Below are 19,328 nucleotides of genomic sequence, written 5' to 3'. Positions count from 1 at the left end.
AATCGCAGCAGGAAGCGAGCAGGGAATCATGAATGCCGAGCTGACGCAAGGAAACGAAATTCCTTATCCACAAGGGCAATGGATGGCGTGCTGACACAGCGGTCTTTTAGGCTTGCGATTTTTTTTTGCTTCAATTATATCTCGCGTGATTTGGTCACTGCACCTGCTCAGCACGCTCGTGTCACTCCAATGAGGAGTGCATTTACAGTTAAATTTACTCAAGGCATCAAAAGCAACAAGAAGGATAAGACATGAAACAGACAATCGCAGCAGGAAGCGAGCAGGGAATCATGAATGCCGAGCTGACGCAAGGAAACGAAATTCCTTATCCACAAGGGCTATGGATGTGTTGCTGACACAGCGGTCTTTTAGGCTTGCGATTTCTTTGGCTTCAATTATCTCTCGCGTGATTTGGTCACTGCACCTGCTCAGCACGCTCGTGTCACTCCAGTGAGGAGTGCGTTTACAGTCGCGGCAATGAACGCCCAGATGGCCCGAGATTCGTGTGCTTACATTGTATTTGTGTTCTGACAGTCTTTTGTTGAGGCATCTGCCGGTTTGTCCTACGTAAGCACGACCACAGGACAAGGGAATTGAGTAGATTACGCCTTGATGGCACGCAACAAACCGATCCCGATGATTCGTGGTGCAGCCAACGTAACTGCGACCCATCTGGTTTACACACTTGCACAGGCTTGACAGAAGATCTGGGGCTGAAAATACGACATCTATTCCTACTTTTTTCCCGATCTTTTTCAGGGAATGTGAAATCCCGTGTTGGTAAAGAATCACGGCGATCTTCTTATCTCTGTTCCTTTGACGTGGTTCTTTTTTTGCCAACCTGGCCTCGGCCACTGATGACAAGAGCTTCAGAGGGTAACCAGCCTGCACAAGTCGGCGCGTCTGGTTTAAAAAACTACCTTCAAGCTTATGATTGCATGATTTTTTGACGGCGTTATAGAAGCAAGAGTTAACAATACTGCGCTTAACTAACTTCGAGTGAGCTGAATCAAAGGGCAGAAGGGGTTTTTTGGCTCGAGGCTCAAAGGCCCAGCGCACATGATTGTTGTTAAAATAGAGTCCTAATTCTAAAAAACGTAAGAAAGCATTAGAAGGCATACTGTGGGTGGCAATCAAAGGGCTCAGTATGCTAGAAAATTTGCAAAGAACCTTTGAAGCTTCGAATGGGAGGGCCTGATGTTCGCAGTCTAGGATGACAAGATAGTCGTCGACAAACCTGAAGATCTGCTTAACATTGCTACACTGAAAGAGGCTGTGTAACGCTCTGTCCTTCATGGCTAAGTAAAGATCACTGAGTACTGTAATCTACTGTCCTTATAAGCCCCAATGATTCGAATAAATCAGCCCCGCTGCTTTCAACTGTAGGGTGTAGCCCTTTGCAGAAAAGTATCGAGTGTTAATTGGAGAGACATGGGAGATGCCTTTGCCCCGCAGTGGGCGTATACAGGCTGATAAATATGATGACTCTGTAAAGGTAGGGTTCTGTAAAGGAACTCAATAGGAACGCTGCATCGAGGCACCATATAGTCAGGTGGGCAGATCAGGTTAGGAAATTGGCTGGGACATGGTGGTCACAGCCACAACCGGACAGGGTCAATTGGAGGTCAAAGGGGAGGCCTTTGTCGTCCACTGGCCAGAGGCAGACCTATGCGCGGTTAGTTTCCTGGGGAGGGTGAGCGCTCATATGTCTATGCGCTTTCCTCGTTGAAAAATAAGGGTGCAGTACGGCTTTCCACAAAAATTTCTTGCTTCGTGGACGGGGGCCATCCTCCTTTAAATCCACCTTTGCCTGGCCTGGCTTATGAAAGAGAAGTTTCAATTAACTTGTATTTATCAGTTTACTGAGCGGTCGCGGGTGCTTCTATTTTTGGCATCTTTTTCTTTGTATTTCCGTAAACAATCTGTGATGCATAAAAATGCTATCCAGATTCTATAGATTTCTACGCTATACAAATTCTGAATCTTCAAAATGTATATCTGGGTCACTGCCCTACCTTTAAGCCACCAATCCTCCAATCATTATTTTTGATAATGTCTACCGTAGATGGGTTCGGAAGGCGCTATATACCAAGATAAACGCCATGGTACGGTTGAAGCAGATGATGCTCTATCCCCAAGTGGTCGAAATTACTCCGGAGCCCTCCCCTACGGCACCTCTTTCTCTCTCTATTCTTTCACTTCCACGTTCCTCTCTTTTCTTATGGCTCGATTCGGGTGTCCACCTAGAAGTGAGACAATTACTGCACCATTTACTTTCATCAAAATGAAATTTTCAACTTTGATTTCTACTGTGGATGCATTCAGAAGGCGCTACCAAGACAAACGCCACCGTGCTTAACGTTAAAGCAGACAATGCTCTAGCCTTTGCCCAGCACACGGATCTATATCGTCTGCGAACAAGCTCCGACTGAGGATACCGCCACGAAGTCTCGGAAAACTGCCTGACGTCGGACAGGTTTATACGCCGCTACCCTTTTCTTTTTTTCTCTTTCCTGGGCGCCTAAAGTGCGCATACCGTCGCAATCCCACACTCGCTGGGGTGAAGGTTTCTCTGTCTCTCGAAAACCGCCATAATTTTCCTCCTCCGAGCGTGAACTCGTGTGAACGCGAAACCACATGCCCAAGAGCAACCCGAATGCAATATGGCGCTATTGCGGAAGCTTCGTAAGCGTCGTCTGCTTCCGCTTGTTTATGCCTTTTTTTTTTTTTTCGTACGCGCTCGAAACGTCGTCTGCGAAAGAGCGCTGACGCCGCCATGACGGAGTCCGCGCCTCTTTTATATTCAGCGCATTCACCAGAACCGTTTGCCGCGGGTTATACATTACTCACGCGCTTACAAGGATGACTAACGCTTCAAGAATACACTCGGGGTCTTCCCCTTTACACGTGAGAGCGTGCGTTATACAAACAGAAGAGCTTACTCGGCGAGCGTGGAGGCAGTCTGTGACGCAGTCTGGACATACATGAGGAGAGGACGCGAACAAGGATGGCAGAAGGTAGCGTCAAGCAGGGGCGTAGCCCGGGGGGGGGGGGGGGGGGGGGGGGGGGGGGGTCAGTGTCAGAACACTTTCTGAAATTTTCTGAGCGCTGCATCCGCCTTACTTTTTGCCTTTTTTCGGCCATGCTATTTGCACACCGCATCGATTCATTAAAATGTAAAAAGGAAAATAGGAAGAGTGCCAGTTTATTCTCGAAGAGATTGACGTACGCTGTCGCGGTTCTATAATAGCAAGCGGAAGTTATTTCTGAAAAGATTGGTTTATGGTTTATGGGGGTTTACCGTCACCAAAGCGCATCATGCTATGACGGACGCCGTAGTGAAGGGCTCCGGAAATTTCGACCTCCTGGGGTTCTTTAACGCGCACTGACATCGCACAGTACACGGGTCTCTAGAATTTCGCCTCCATCGGAGTATTCTCCTTTACAGCGCAATGGGCCTAGCCGGTTCTGCATGCTTGAATTTTTCAGTGCGCCGAGGTTAAGTAACAAGGACCAAAAAGAAAGCCACGCAGACACGCACAGCGCGAACTATTAATTGATTTCTATAACGCGGGAATTCATTTTTTATGAGTTGTTAAAAACACGGAGAAAATGAAAGAAACGTGCCCTCGATAAAAGCAACTTTTAAGGCGAAAGCCTTTAATGACTCATACTGTCGTCCGTTAACACAGCGTGTCACACGCGTTTAACTCGGGAACTAAAAAAGATAGGAGAAAACCAATGGTTGATTCAGCTAGAGGAGCAAAAATGAACCTAGAAGCTAAGTTTGATGACTGTACGTTAATTAGTTAATTAATTATAGGCAAAAATGTCGAAATAGCGTTGAAATAGCGGGGACGACGATATAGCCATGGGAACGGTGAGACGTCACATCCACCGGAAGTCGTCACGGCATAGTGAAAATTTTCACAGAATGGTTGGAAAAACGTCGGATTTGTGTCAAATTATATGGGAAAATATGTAATTAAGCGTAATTAACACTTAAGATCCCCTAAAGATGTACAGTCTTTGTGCAGTTTAGAGCCCAGGGGGTTTTCTTCTAAGCCTTGTAGTGAGACTCTTGAAGCATTCGTGGCAGCCCTACCCATTGGAGAAGACAGGAACAGAAATCTTTTTACCTTCTTGAAATTTGGAGCGCTGGAGATGCATTACGAACCATACAGCGTGGCTCAGAAGCAAACCCCCTGGGCTCCAAACTTTTGACAAAGGCTCTACAATTTGGGTATCGATATAGCCATGGGGACGGTGTGACGTGTCACATCCACCGGAAGTCGTCCCGGCATAGTGTCCTCGGCTTTCGCCTCTCAGCAGTTTAGTTGCCAAAGAGTCTTCGCAATCTTTTTACTCTCTTACTGGAAGCGTCAGTGCTGAGGTGTACCAATGCTTCTCCGAGGATTGCGCCGCGACAGTATTCCATCGGTCAGTGGAAAAGTTAAGAGGGGGAGTTTCAACAAGAAAAAAAGTTATAAAGAAACTATATGAAGAACTTCATTTTTATTTATTTTCGGCGAAGAAAGTCCACGAAATACTTGTGCAAACAGCCCGCCTATAACCTTCTGCCACTGCCTGCTAAGCTTGCCTTCCCTTGGAATCCACTCCGTTACCATTAAGGACCAGCGGTTATTTCGCATTAGATGCCCTGCCCAAGCCCATTTCTTCCTCTCGATTTTGACCAGGATGTTACATTAACCCGCATTTGTTCCCTCACCCACTCCGCCCTCTTCCCGTCTCTTAACGTTACACCTAACATTTTCCTTTCCATAGCTCGCTGCGTTGACCTCTATTTAAGTTGGACCCTTTCCGTTAGCCTCCACGTTTCTGCCCCACAGGTGAGCACAGGGTACTGTTCCTATAGTCGGATACAACTTAAGTCTGCAGTGAAGCTCCGCCCACATTCAGCCTCCGCGCACAGAATTCCTCCACGACGAAAAAGTAGTACGCTGTTTAAACGTTTCTTGTTACCTAAACAAAAAGCTTATCGCAGGAAAAAAATTATGAGCTCTAGAATTTTGATACGTGGATTGTTTGATATAGTCAAACATTAAAAAGATGACTTCGTTTACTGTTGCGATTAGGCAGCGGAGTAATACAAGACGCCGCGGACTATGGCCCAGTGTTAGCAACTGCTGTTTTTTTAAGTTCTATCCTACTATAGTGACCATCAGCCATTCAGAATACTAACATTTAGAAAGCTGTATAGCTTTCCTTTCTAGCCGTATGGTTGCGCTGGGGTGGACGTCAATGAGTAATTACTCCCTTATTACTAACTCGCTGCTGAAGCAGTCGTAGATGATGTCCGCGATACCACAGGACAACGTCGACAAAACCGCAAAAAGGCCTTGTGCTCTTTTCTGCGGCACCGAGGTTGCGTGCTGCGGTCAATTGGAGAAGAAAGGGCGCGACAAGACGTGTGTGTATTCGACGAATGATCGATCAATTACCGCGCCTTTATCGATAATCTAAACCGCAATGCATCGAACAGAGATGCGTTATCGCGTTTCGGGGAAAGTCGGTCGTGTTTTCTTTCTTTGTTTTTTCGCGGAAGGAATGCGCCGCGCTCCACGTGTCAACTTTGGTTACGTTCGCATTTCGTCCGTACGAAATTTCGTTTTCCGCGAAGCCCAGTGCAGTTAACCCTCCTGGGACATTATCATTCCCAACGTTGCGCTTCAGGGAGTATTAAATCATTCCACATGCTCTGATTCTCATAATTATGCGCCTATGAAGATGTTCGGAGGTATGTGACAGCGCTAATACGTGTCCAACATTTTTGGGCAAAAATTTTTAGTATTGGAAAATTGTAGGCCACTGTTATAGAAATATTGAAAGTAATGATCCATTCTTCCGATGAGAAGCACAATCTTTCTCTTACAAATTTTTTTCATCACTCGCATCAAGCAGCTAAAAAAACTGCCATAGAAAAGCAATGGGGAACGACAGACAGACAGATAGATAGATGTATTTACATTCATACATTCATACATTCATACATACATGCATGCATACATACATACGAGGGGGTACCCAAAAGAAACCGGACTAAATTTTTTGGTCGGCAAATCTTCTGTGGTACCGCGTTTTGGCGCTAGCAGCGCATAGAACGAACATTCCAGAGTCAGTAAGCCCAGTGCCGTCGTTGAAGGAGGTCAGACTAGTTTAGGCAGAGTTTTTGAGTGACGACTGTTTTGTGTGAATGTCGTTTTTGCAATGGCTGATTTTCGTGAACAGCGTGCGCCGGTGAAATTCTGATTTTTCCTCGGAAAACGTTGAATGGAAACTCTTAAAAAAATTAAGAAAGACGTGCAAGGACGATGCTATGGGGACAACTGAAGTGTTCCTGAATCGAATCCTGAATCAAAGCAACAATCATCCCAATGGAAAACTTCAAATTCACCTCGCCTCAAGAAAGCTCGTCAGGTGAAACCAAACCTCAAAACAATGCTGATTTGTTTTTTCGACGTGAGAGAAGTTGTCTATTGAGAATTTGTTCCGCAGGGTCAGACAGTTAGCCAGGCTTTCTACTTGGATGTTTTGAAAATATTGGGCAACAGTGTGCGGTGGAAGCGGCCAGATTTGTGGCGGTCGGGTGACTGGTTTTTCCATCATGGCAATGCCCCTGCTCACACAGCCCTGTCTCTACGACAATTTTGGGCCAAAAATGGCATGACCCCTATTCCTCAACCCTCATACTCTCCCGACCTTGCCCCGTGCTACTTTCTCTGTTTCCTAGAATGAAAAAATAGGTGAATGGAAAGCGTTTCGCTGATGTTACTGAGGTGAAGAAAAAAACGACGGAGGCACTGTCAAGCATCACAAAAGATGAATTTAAACAATTTTTTGAAAAATGGAATGAAATATTCGACAAGCGTATCATTGCAGGTGGGGACTACTTTGAAGGATATTGAAGGTCTGTGCTTAAAATATGAAAAAATAAGTTCAAAGAAAAATAAGTCCGGTTTCTTTTGGGTACCCCCTCGTACATACATACATACATACATACATACATACATACATACATACATACATACATACATACATACATACATACATACATACATACATACATACATACATACATACATACATACATACATACATACTGTCGTGTCCGGTCGCTGTGTTGAATGCAGCGAAAGACGCACACGGTACTTTTAGACTTCGTTTATTTAAAGCCGATGAGGGTGCGACCAGCGTCGACCGAGGCAGAAGCCGAACTGGCCGCCCGAAGAAAGGAGGGAGTGGGGAAGCGTCCACGGGAGGGAGTGGCTTCCCAGAACAGGAGGAGGGTGCGGGGGCGCACCGTGGGGGGGCATCCGGCGACAGCGTGCGACGAGGGGCAAGCGGTCGTTAGGAGGAGGATGCGAGTGGTCGTTAGGAGGAGGATTGAGTGGTCGTTAGGAGGAGGACGCGGGGGCGCACACACACAAAAGCAATAAGGGGACACAACACTTCCTTCCCCCTTAGAAAGTTGCCTGGTATCGTGCAGGGGGTCGGCGCTCACGCGTGGAGGCGCGCTGGCTTTGTGCGCTCGGGGGAGAAACACTTGTAGGCTGGCTGTTGTTCGCTGTGTCTCCTAGGTCTGTCCTGGGCGAAGTCTCTTCTTCCGGGAAGTGGTGCCAGGCTATGTGGGAAAATGGTGCACGTGTTCTCTCCGCTGGCGGACAGCTCTCAGACGGCGTCGTAAATCTACGCAGCTGGTTGAGATGTCGGCGTGCTACTGTGCCATGTATGTTGACGAGCCAAGAGCGCAGGCCTATGCGTCTGACAATTGTAGCTTCCTCCCAGCGTGGCTTTTTCAGAAACTGTCGGGCGAGGACGCGCTGCCCCTCATTAAGCGTGCCGCAGCGCGGAATTGCTTTTTCTTCCCGGGACGTCTCTGCCTTTGGCTCGGGGAGGATGGCTGTGAGCTGGGTTCGCATTTCACGCTCGAACATCATTTTCGAGGGGGTCTCGCCTGTTGTGCTCTGAACCGTCGTGTGCTGCTTGAAGAGAAAGCGCGCAAGGCGGCGCTGCAGCGAGCCTGTCTGATCTCTTTCAAGGGCGCGTTTTAGCTCGGCTACGTAGCGCTCGGCTTGTCCGTTTGTCGCTGGGTGGTAGGGGGCCGATGTAACTGATGAGATCCCGTTGTCGCGATAAAACTTGAGGATCTCCGCAGACACAAACGGTGTTCCGTTGTCCGACACTACCTTGCGCGGCAGGCCGAACGTTGCAAATAGTGATCGGAGGTTGTCAATGACTGCTGCCGAAGTCGTCTGTCCCATTTGCCTTATCTCAAGCCACTTTGTGTAGGCATCTACGACCACAAGGAAAGTGCAGCCCTCAATTGGTCCTGCAAAATCAATGTGCAGTGTGTGCCATGGTGTGTCTGGCTTTTCCCATTCTGGGACAGGAGCTTTCGGCGGGGCGCTCCGGCTGCTCTGGCAAGGCTTGCATTCTCGCACCACTGTTTCGATGTCGTTGTCAATGCCAGGCCACCACATGTAGCTTCTGGCACACTTTTTCATTGCAACGATGCCCCGATGTCCGGCGTGGATGAGAGACATAGCTTGTGCGCGTAGTTCTCTCGGCATCACAACTCGGGACCCAAATATGATGCAGCCGCGATGGGTGCTCAACTCTGTAGCTCGCCTGCGGTAAGCGTCGAAGTTGTCCCCTTTGAGTTTATGCACGTTGCCTTGTTGAACAGCTGTGTAAACTAGCCGGAGAGCTGCGCACTTCTGCGTAGATGCTGCAACTGTGCCTGCTGTAAGCGGAGGTTCTGGCAGTGCTTCGAACATCAGAACGTCTCCTGGTGGAAATGGTTCGTCAACAGTTGCGTCTAGTGGCAGACGGCTTAGCGCATCGGCGTTTTGATGTTTACTCCCATTGCGGTAGACCAGAGCGTAGTCGTACGCTGAGAGTTTGATGGAATGCTGCGTCGGCTCGATGACACCTTGCTGCTCCAGTTTGTCCAACTCTTTTTCAACTGAATCTCGGAGAGCAAACGGCACCGGCCTGGCCTTCAGAAATTTGGGTTGCGCGTTGTCCAACAACTCCAGTGTGACCGGGGGCCCTTCGTTTCCTGGAATCTCTTCCGAGAATACTCTTTCGTATTTCTCTTGCAGTTGCTCAACCATGTTCTGGCTCGGCGTCTGGTGTATGCCGCATATCATCACGCCTAGTGGAGAAAACCAGTTTCTCCCTAGAAGGCTTGATCCTGTGCCCTTCACAACAAGCAGAGGTAGCGTATGGGTCTGGCCGTTGTAGTTAACCTGCACGTTGGCAGAGCCCAATAGTGGCAGATTCTGTCCTGACCACGTTCGCAGGTGCGTGTCGTCTTTTTGCAGGGCGGGTGCGTCAGATGGCCATGAAGTTCGGAACGTGTCCTCACTGATCAGAGTACAGGCTGCGCCGGAGTCCACCTCGAACTTAATCAGCTGGTGATGTACGCTTACTTCTGTAAAAATCTTCGGTCGCGTGCCGAGATTCATGGTGTTCAGGTCGTACAACACAGATGGTGTTGCTGATGTTGTTCGATGGAGATCAGATAGCGGCGTATTCTCTGAGGCGTTGACGCTGTGATTAGGCTGGGAAGGTGACTTTATCTTGGCAAGTCTCCGTTTCGTAATGCATGCTCTTTCGATATGCCCTCGCTTGTGGCAAAAATTACACGTGGCTGACTGGAATCGACATCCCTGGGGGTTGTGTTGGTCGTCACACCGCCAGCAGCGTTGTGCCTTTTTGACCGATTTTACAACAACAGAAGGCTTGCGCACCTGGTTGCTTGTCTGGTGTACCGGCTCGGTGTTCCGGCGAATCCCTCTCTGCTGGTGACCGGCGCTCTCCGCTCGAACGGCGATGTCGTAAGCTTTGCTGAATGTGAGGTCCTTCTCAGCGAACAGGCGCTGCTGCAGTGACTCGTCACTCAGTCCGCACACAAATCTGTCGCGTAACATCACGTCCAAGGGAAGCATGGTGGTGTTAGCAGAAGAAGCTGCGTCTCCCTCCTGCCCGGTAGCTGTTGTCGACAGCGTTCCAAAATTGCAGTCGGCAGCGAGCTTCTTGAGCGCGGCTACGTAGGCGCTCACAGTTTCTCCTCCCAGTTGATCTCGTCGTTGGAAGCGAGCCCGGCTGTAGACCTCGGATGGCCTTGGGTCGTAGTGCTTTTGCAGCGCTTTTACGATGTCGTAGTAAGACACTGCCGCTGGTGTGCTTGGCTGAATAAGGGCGCAGACAGTATCGTAGGTCTGCTCCCCGCACAGCGTCAGCAGGTTGGCCCTCTTCAAGGCTGGGTCTGTGATGTTGTTAGCTTCAAAGTAGAACTGAAGGCGTCCAACCCACGATGACCACGATGAGCCGTTGAACTCTGGTATCTGATTGGGAAACCCTCGCGTAGCCATGGCTTGTCAATAGCGTTGCGTAGCGCGGGTCGAATCCACTTTCTCGTCGCCACTGTCGTGTCCGGTCGCTGTGTTGAATGCAGCGAAAGACGCACACGGTACTTTTAGACTTCGTTTATTTAAAGCCGATGAGGGTGCGACCAGCGTCGACCGAGGCAGGAGCCGAACTGGCCGCCCGAAGAAAGGAGGGAGTGGGGAAGCGTCCACGGGAGGGAGTGGCTTCCCAGAACAGGAGGAGGGTGCGGGGGCGCACCGTGGGGGGGCATCCGGCGACAGCGTGCGACGAGGGGCAAGCGGTCGTTAGGAGGAGGATCGAGTGGTCGTTAGGAGGAGGATTGAGTGGTCGTTAGGAGGAGGACGCGGGGGCGCACACACACAAAAGCAATAAGGGGACACAACACATACATACATACATACATACATACATACATACATACATACATACATACATACATACATACATGTACATATATGTACATTCTTTGTCAAAAGTAACCAGGCTGCATGGTTTGTTTATCATTCGTATAACAGAGCCCTCAAGGCTTCCCTAAAAGATCAATAAGTTCTTTGAAGGTGAGGACAGGTGTTCTTACCATACAGGGATTTAGAGCTTGAGGGCTTGTATAATAGCTTTAATATACGACCGAAAAGAAAAATGTGCAGCCTGGTTACTTTTGACAAAGACTGTACATACATGTATGTATAAGTGGTTGATGTATTGTCAAACTAAAGGCGCCAAAAACCACACACACACAAGACAAGAGAACGGGACAGAACGCCACTCACAACTAGTTTATTTTGCAGGACCCAGATACATATAGTATACACTTAGCCAGCCCAAATTTGCCGAAACATATCAGATCATGCCCTTCACGCTCTTGTCAGCCATACTTCTCATCAGTGCGGATTCTTGCCAGAAGCAGCAATACCAAAGCCAGAGAGCTCATTGAAGCGTTCTATATCAATAAGAAAGGAAGTTCGTGTGTCAGCGAAACATCTGTTGCTCTGTATCAGGCGGAAAAAAAAGTTTTTAGAGCGTTCGTTATCTCATTGATACGTAGTTTTGCTCCTTGCGCAGGCGCTGGCTAAGAGTATACTATATGTATCTGGGTTCTGCAAAATAAACTAGTTGTAAGTGGCGCTCTGTCCCGTTCTCTTGTCTTGTGTGTGTGTGTGGTTTTTGGCGCCTTTAGTTTGATAATGAATCACCAACTAGCCCAGCAAGAAGTTCTCTTAGGTTGATGTATGAATGGACGGATGGGTGTATAATGCTCGAGGTGATGGCTTTGCCCGACGTTAAACGACGCGCTCTGCCCTTTCGAGAGCACATTCCTGAGCCGTGAAATGTTCGCGTGAGTCACGCTCGTGGAGACCCGCGACTCGACCCACTGTTTCCTGCGCACCATTGCGCATGCGCGCCAACAGCTGCTCCTCAACTGCGAAATCATCTGTTTGCGCACTCGGACCGCAACGACTCCCCGCTGTATTACGCCCGCGCTGGCCTCTTGCCCAGTCTGTGCCTGCACCTGGCACCGGGAGAGACGCCGACAAAGCATGCCAAGGCTATGTTTTCACAGCGGCTTCCTTTCTGCAGTGGTCCCTATTTTTTCCCTTCATTACTTGACAGAGACGCAAAGTAAAAATGATAAGAGAACCACTAAAAGGACAATGAGGACAACTATGCCCAGGAGGAGAAGTAAAGTTATTGTATTCAAAAGGTAGCTGGTCCGCTGCTGAAAAGTAGGGCCCCTAAGTCCAGGGGCCGTATTACGGAACTGTCAAATCAAAAACTTGTCGCCGCCGCGGTGGCTCAGTGGCTATGGCGCTCGGCTGCTGACCCTAAAGACGCGGGTTCGATCCCGGCCGCGGCGGTTGAATTTCTTTGGAGGAGAAATTCTAGAGGCCCGTGTTCTGTGCGATGTCAGTGCACGTTAAAGAACCCCAGGTGGTCGAAATTTCCGGAGCCCTCCACTACGGTGTCTCTCATAGCCTTAGTCGCTTTGGGACGTTAAACCCCACAAATCAGCAAAGTAAAGATGATAAGTGAACCACTAAATGTACAATGAGGACAACTATGCCCAGGAGAAGTAAAGTTATTGTCTTCAAAAGGTAGCTGCATGGTCCGCTGCTGAAAAGTAGGGCCCCTAAGTCCAGGGCTCCAGTAGCCTACATGTGCGGCTCATCCGGTCCTTGTCATTCGAGTCGGAACTGGTCAGCACGTTTTCCCACTGAGCGGGGTTGGGTTTGGTTTATGGTTTATGGGGTTTAATGTCCCAAAGCGACTAAGGCTATGAGAGACGCCGTAGTGAAGGGCTCCGGAAATTTCGACCACCTGGGGCTCTTTAACGTGCACTGACATCGCACAGTACACGGGCCTCTAGAATTTCTCCTCCAAAGAAATTCTAGCCGCCGCGGCCGGGATCGAACCCGCGTCTTTTGGGTCAGCAGTCGAGCACCATAACCACTGAGCCACCGCGGCGGCTTCGGGTTGGGTTTGGGAAGGGGTTGTGTTGTGTTGGGTTTAGTGGCGCATAAGCATCCAAGGCTATCATGTGCCAAGCTCAAAGCGTAAGAAAATTGTCTTGTGCGGAATTTTGCGAAAAAGTGAAAAACATCAGTGGTGTAAAGAGCCTAAAAAGTTAATTGTTACAACAGTGTAATGCTGAGAAAGAAATTTTATAAATGGCTAGTATTGAAACCTTTAAGGAAGGTCGAGTAACCTCAGCGGCCATCCTTGGTTGGGCAAGGATCCCGAGGCTCCCAACCAATCAAGTAAAGACCTCAACATTCTTCTCAGGCAGGAGAGGGTTTGGGAAGGATTGACGGAATGTTGTGGCATAAGAGATGCGTAAGCTCTGCATTATATGTGCATTTGTTGCGATATTGTATGGGGTAGTATATTTGTGTACGTATACGAGGCTGAGATGTGGAATTGTGTTAGTTCGGAACCACCAGATCCCGGCCCCATCTTTTTTTCTTCACAAAACTTCAGACCATGGCTCTTCGCGGTTGCGTTAGCGTTCGCTCCGGCACCAGAATGCATAATTGCTGCTAAGAAAGTACGAGTTCAACATTTTAACTGATACCATGATGGACGCTGCAGACGACACTTTTCCCGCCGCGGTGGCTCAGTGGTTACGGCGCTCGGCTGCTGACCCGAAAGACGTGGGTTCGATCCCGGCCGCGGCGGCTGCATTTCGATGAAGGCGAAATTCTAGAGGCCCGTGTATTGTGCGATATCAGTGCTCGTTAAGGACCCCAGGTGGTCGAAATTTCCGGGGCCCTCCACTACGGCGTCCCTTATAGCCTGAGTCGCTTTGGGATGTTAAACCCCATAAACCAAACAATAAAGCAACAGACGACACTTTTGTAATGGTTTTATGGAAACGGCAATCAGGAGTAGGAAAATGTTTTTTAAACACATTTCAACCCTGTTTGAAGCATTTCATTCATTTTTGTTTTTGTGCGTGCGTGTGTGTGTGCGTGCGTGTGTGTGCGTGCGCGGACGCGCACGCATTTTGGCAGTACCATGACGGCGTCGCAGAAGATCACAATGAGCTCTTTGCCCTTTATCTCTTTCCGACAGAAAAAAAAAAGACGCAGAACTGACACCGGTGGTCAGTGCCAGCGTAAGACAGGGTAGTGAGAAAACACAACTATACGAATGAGATCAAGTGAAGCGCGTATTATGTTTCCAGAAACAACATGGCCTCGGATCATGCGAAACGTTAAGAATTAAAGCTCACTGGGAAAAGCTGTCCTGCTCTTGTCCTGTGATGATGATAATTACTACTTGAAAGACAAATTACAAATTGCTGAGTTTAACGTGTCCCACTACGACACGAGGGCTTTCAGGGAGGCCGTGTAGAGGTCTCCGGATTAATTTAACCACATGGGTTTCTTTGACGTACCCTGCCACCGCACAGGACACGAGCGCTTTTGTATTCAGCCTCCATCGAAATACTGCCGCCACTTCCGCGATCGAACCTCGCGATCTTCGGATCAGCAGCCCGACGCCAGCGCCACTGAGTCCCAGCGGGGGCTGCTCGGAACAGTGGAATGGATGGCTCCTGATGAAGTTTTCTGAAACCAGACTTTCCTCGATTCATATTTTCGCGCTATTATATAAGAATTTGGTTTGGTTTACTGGGGTTTAACGTCCCAAAGCGACTCAGGCTATGAGGGACGCCGTAGTGAAGGGCTCCGGATAATATCGACCACCTGGGGTTCTTTAACGGGCACTGACATCGCACAGTAAATGGGCCTCTAGAATTTCGCCTCTATCGAAATTCGACCGCCGCGACCGGGATCGAACCCACGTCTTTCGGGTCAGCAGCCGAGCGCCGTAACCACTGAGCCACCGCGGCGGGGTCTATATATGAATTTAGACGCTGGATTGATGGGCCATTGACACTTTTAACTGCGTGAACAAAGTTTCTTCTCCACAACGGGAACAACAGATTAACTTCTGAGCTCTTCAAGGCTGAATTGAGCGGGGAGCCGGGCGCATCCAGCATCAGATTGTCGACAACTCGTTAGAGCAAGCCACTCCCCGGCTTTGTCCTCGAATTCCCCGAACTGCGAATCCGGACATTTTATGTAAACAGCGCCGTTCATTACCCGACACACTCAGCCCTCAGAACAACATCGGCCGCTTCAAGAGAAAAGAAGGACCCAATCCCTCAGTCGCCATAGCAATGGCGTTAGACGCGATGAGAAGCAGTTCCTGGGAAGGCCCGGAGGCTCAATCACTGCCTCGGCACAAATACGAGGAATGCTGTTCGTCATTTCCCAATCGATTCCCGCGGCCACTCCTTAGGCTGCAGACCTCGCTTCACGTGACCACCGGATGATTCTGTCTGTACGAGTCGTAAGAGGGTGGGGGGGGGGGGGGGGGGGAAGGCTGAGTCTTCTCCAGCAGCACGCATAGTCGGCCCTATATTGGAAATGCATTGGCAATGGCCGGCCATATAAATGACCGCATAATTGAGCGGCAGAAAGGGAACAAAGACGTTGACGAAACATACAGACAAAGACGATGCTGCACTGACAACTGAAGAATTTATTTGAAAAACCGCATATTTATACTGAAGAACAGGCATTGCTTCGAAAGATAATCTGTCGTCTTCTGCTTACATCGCCGCGCAGGTAGTTGTTGTTTCCCTTTGAAAAGATGGCACATACCCACACTGGGCGATCGGCCAAGAATAGGAGGGAGGCAGAGGTTGCTATTCACCTGTAGAGTCTTTGTCAAAAGTAACCAGGCTACATGGTTTGCTTCTAGCTTGTATAAAGGAGCCCTTGTGGCTGTCCTAAAGATCAAAAGGTGGAAGGTAAGAAGAACCCCAGACCTCACCTTTAACGACCATCTCAGCTTCAGGGAAGCTGTAAGGGCTCCACTGTACGAGCTAGAAGCAAACCATGCAGCCTGGTTACTTTTGACAAAGACTGTACATACTAAAGGCAAAAGAAAAGCACACGAGAGTCTGCGCAGGTATTTCACTGTACGTTTCTTCAACGTCCTTGTTCACTTTCTGTTGCTCAATTATACGATCATGAACCAACTAGCTCCCCAATCCACCTTATTAACTATAAATAGCCTGATTGAAACCACCCATTTCCAATATTGGGTCGATTACCCCTTATAAAAATTGTCTATAGACAGTCTATGGACTTCTTATTGACTTCACTGACTTCCTACAGATATTGCTTTTTGTCTATTCATAGCCTATAGACTGTCTATAGACAAAAGTCTACTAGAAGTATATGGCCATAAGTCAATAGATTGTCTCTAGACTGTCTATGACATTTGTATTGCCTATAGACTGTTCTGTAGGATTTGTCTATAGGCAGTCTATAGACTTCATAGACAGAAGTCTATAGACAATCTAAAGACTGTCAAAACTTTTTGTAAGGGACCTGTGCTGTTTGGGTTTGAGCTTGGAACGTCCAACTGGTTCAGTTCTCTTGCACTTGGTGTGTCGCACGTGAAGTGTTTTACGGCTCAGCCTCAATGGTATACGCACTGTTCATATGTGATGTACCGTCATGATCGTGCAACAATTATTACTGCGTGAAATGCATCAAAAACAAATTTTTTACATGTTGCCAGTTAGGTCTGCTCCTCTTCACTTTGTGCTCACATTTTAATGCATCAAATGCGCCCACATTTTGATACCCCGAGCATTTTAGTCCAGACACGCACAGCAACAGACCAAGGCAAAGTTTGTAGCTTTTGGAAAACCGCTGGCGCATTTTTTTTTTGCAGAAAAAAAAAAGAGTTTCAGTATGGTTTTCTTACGCAAAAATTAATCGCTTCGATAAGTGGGAGAGCTATCCCCTGATCTGCCCCTGCCAGACAAAAAGATTGTCTCTTGCATTACTCTTGATTCTTCCACGACACCACTCCCTGGATCGCCTCTTCTGGAGCGGTACTTTAGGTTTCTCCGAGCAATCCTTGATTTCTAGAGAGACGGACACGATTCCGGCAGACACGGAACCACACCTATTCGATCATAAACCTCACCCTCCGCCCTATATAACGGAACAGAAGGTTCTCATAGTGTAGCTCTGATAAGAACGGACCATCTAAAGCCAGAGCACCCGTCCACCCCTCTACTTGTGGTTACTGATAAGAGAACGCGTAATCAACAGCGAACGTCATATTTGAAGGTAAGCTTTGTCAAGGTCGGACACGTGGTTACCGGGAAACGATAAAGGATCGCTCTTGTCTGAAGGACGGGGCTCCGGCATGACTCCACACCGGAAGATTCCAAAGAGAATCATTGGGTAAGCCCCACCGCAGAATACTTCTGTAGCCCCGTTTCGAGAACGCTGATAAGAAGGCAGGCGATCGATGTCGACAAGCTGACAACTGGGTGCGCCCCTTATCCAACCGTAACTATCAAAGGTGAGGTTGTCGAATCGATAAGAGCCCGCTGAACTTGAAATCAGGTGAAACATTGACGAAACTTGGACGAGGTGGTTCAAGTTCGCGATGAACAAAAAAAGAAAAGCGCTTGCCTGCGTCGTACTATTTGCCTTCGTCGTCATTCGCCTACTATTTGAGCTATTGTCTCAACAGGGCATCTCTCCACTGGTACTGAGTCTTGTTTTCGTGGCTAACAAGCAGTTCTCGAACATCCAACAAGCGCTGTGGAGACAACGTAAAGGAGAAGTCGCAAATTCAGAAATGGCGCAAATTCAGCCAAAGAATTGAATAACCATATTCCATACGTTTCAATTTCATCATGGAATATTTGGCGCGGAAATTGGCTCATGCCTACTGAATTAGACATAGCGCTCCGCGACTTGACTGCGTTCTTCTATTTGCTTTTTACTGTTAATTTGGGAATTTATTTAATTTAATAATGCAAACACTGCTTTCTGCGCCGAATCCTTCAGCTTCCTGCTATTGTAATACGTGTTGTGTGTCGTCTCGGAATGTATGTCAAACACACACACAAAAACTCCAACATCCACACATGAAAGTCTGCGCGACTTTTCACTCAAGAACACCTGAGGCCGTTTCACGCTCGATTGACACAGCGCTAACTTTGAAAGGCTGGAGAAAAATTCGTTGCCATTGGTCAGAAAGTGGTCACACGACGTTGTGACGTCACAGACTCTTCCATGAGACTAATGGGTACACCATTGCTGGAACACCTTGTGTTGTATGCACATATTCTCTGCAATTTAATGCGCTATTCACGTGTTATATGGGCGCCCTAAATAAGTGTACTTTTTAAAAGGTGGAACCCAAATGTTTCCTTTCGTTGACTTTCTCTCGCGGTTTCCCTACAGGCTACATAGAAGGAGGTTGCACATAGTGTTACACATACGCCTTCGTAGACGCTGTTCCGCTTAACAAGTGAAACATTATTCCACATATTTCTATATGTGCAAATTTGTAAAAAATTCCACTTTATGCTGCAGATACTAACTGGAACATATGCAGAACTGTATCAAGAGTGAAAACCAAGGCCTCACAAGTATGTCTTGTGCTAAAGGAAAGCGCGAACTTGGGGCAGTTTGCTCAGTTTCGGCAGCAGTAACAACGACTCCTCATTTATCTGTTCGTCCCGAAAGTGTGGACACATTTCTGCACTCACAAACTTTGCCCCAATAAAATATGCATTTTCTCCTAGTGGCCTCTGTGTGCAGCCAAGGCAATCTAAAACAAAAATAAGAGACCGCAATTTCCTGGACTGGATTTTCACATCAGGGACACGGGTGACCGAACAGAGAGAGAGAAAAAAAAAGTTCACCGTTTTTCAAGTATTGGATGAAGTTTCGGAATTCGGCCGCGATTGTTGCCACAAGAACGGGAGTAATATACGCGCATAAAGCGCATTTGACACACACAGCGAACTTTCGAAATGTATGAGCACCTTACAAGAGACTTTTGTCCCAGCGAAGCAGAGCTAATCAATCCGCCGACGTTGTGCAATGAACAATGCTCGTGATACTAAGCCAGCGTCTTCAGCTAAGGCACCATTTCCATTGAAAGCAGGGACGGTGCGCCATTTACGAGGTCAAATTGTCGCGCCAAAGGTGCACCTCTAATGACTAACTCAAACTACCGTTCTCCTAACTCCGGCGCAAGTTAGCTATTTTGCAACGCGTCTAGCCCGTTCCCCGAAAGATAAACAGGTCATTCTCGACCATGAATCCCCGGCCTGATACATTATCCTTTCCTCAGCCGGCAATTTTTTTTCTGCTTCAAAGTCGCCCACGGTTTCTCGATCTTCTGTCTTTTTTCCTAGTTCTTTCCAAGCAGCGGCCATCGTCCCGAGATTGCGGAATTTTCTCGCAGACCTAAAGAATCCTAGATGAGTCGAGCGTGCGATCTGTCTAGGCCGAGAGCGCCCCCTCCAGGCTCCGGCCGCGCCCTTGGAAACGGCCTTGCCAAAAATCGACGTCCTGGCG

Source organism: Amblyomma mixtum, chromosome 4 (assembly GCF_055824585.1).
Source record: "Amblyomma mixtum isolate Tamu chromosome 4, ASM5582458v1, whole genome shotgun sequence".
Taxonomy (NCBI): domain Eukaryota; kingdom Metazoa; phylum Arthropoda; class Arachnida; order Ixodida; family Ixodidae; genus Amblyomma; species Amblyomma mixtum.
Note: the sequence above shows the minus strand (reverse complement) of the source record.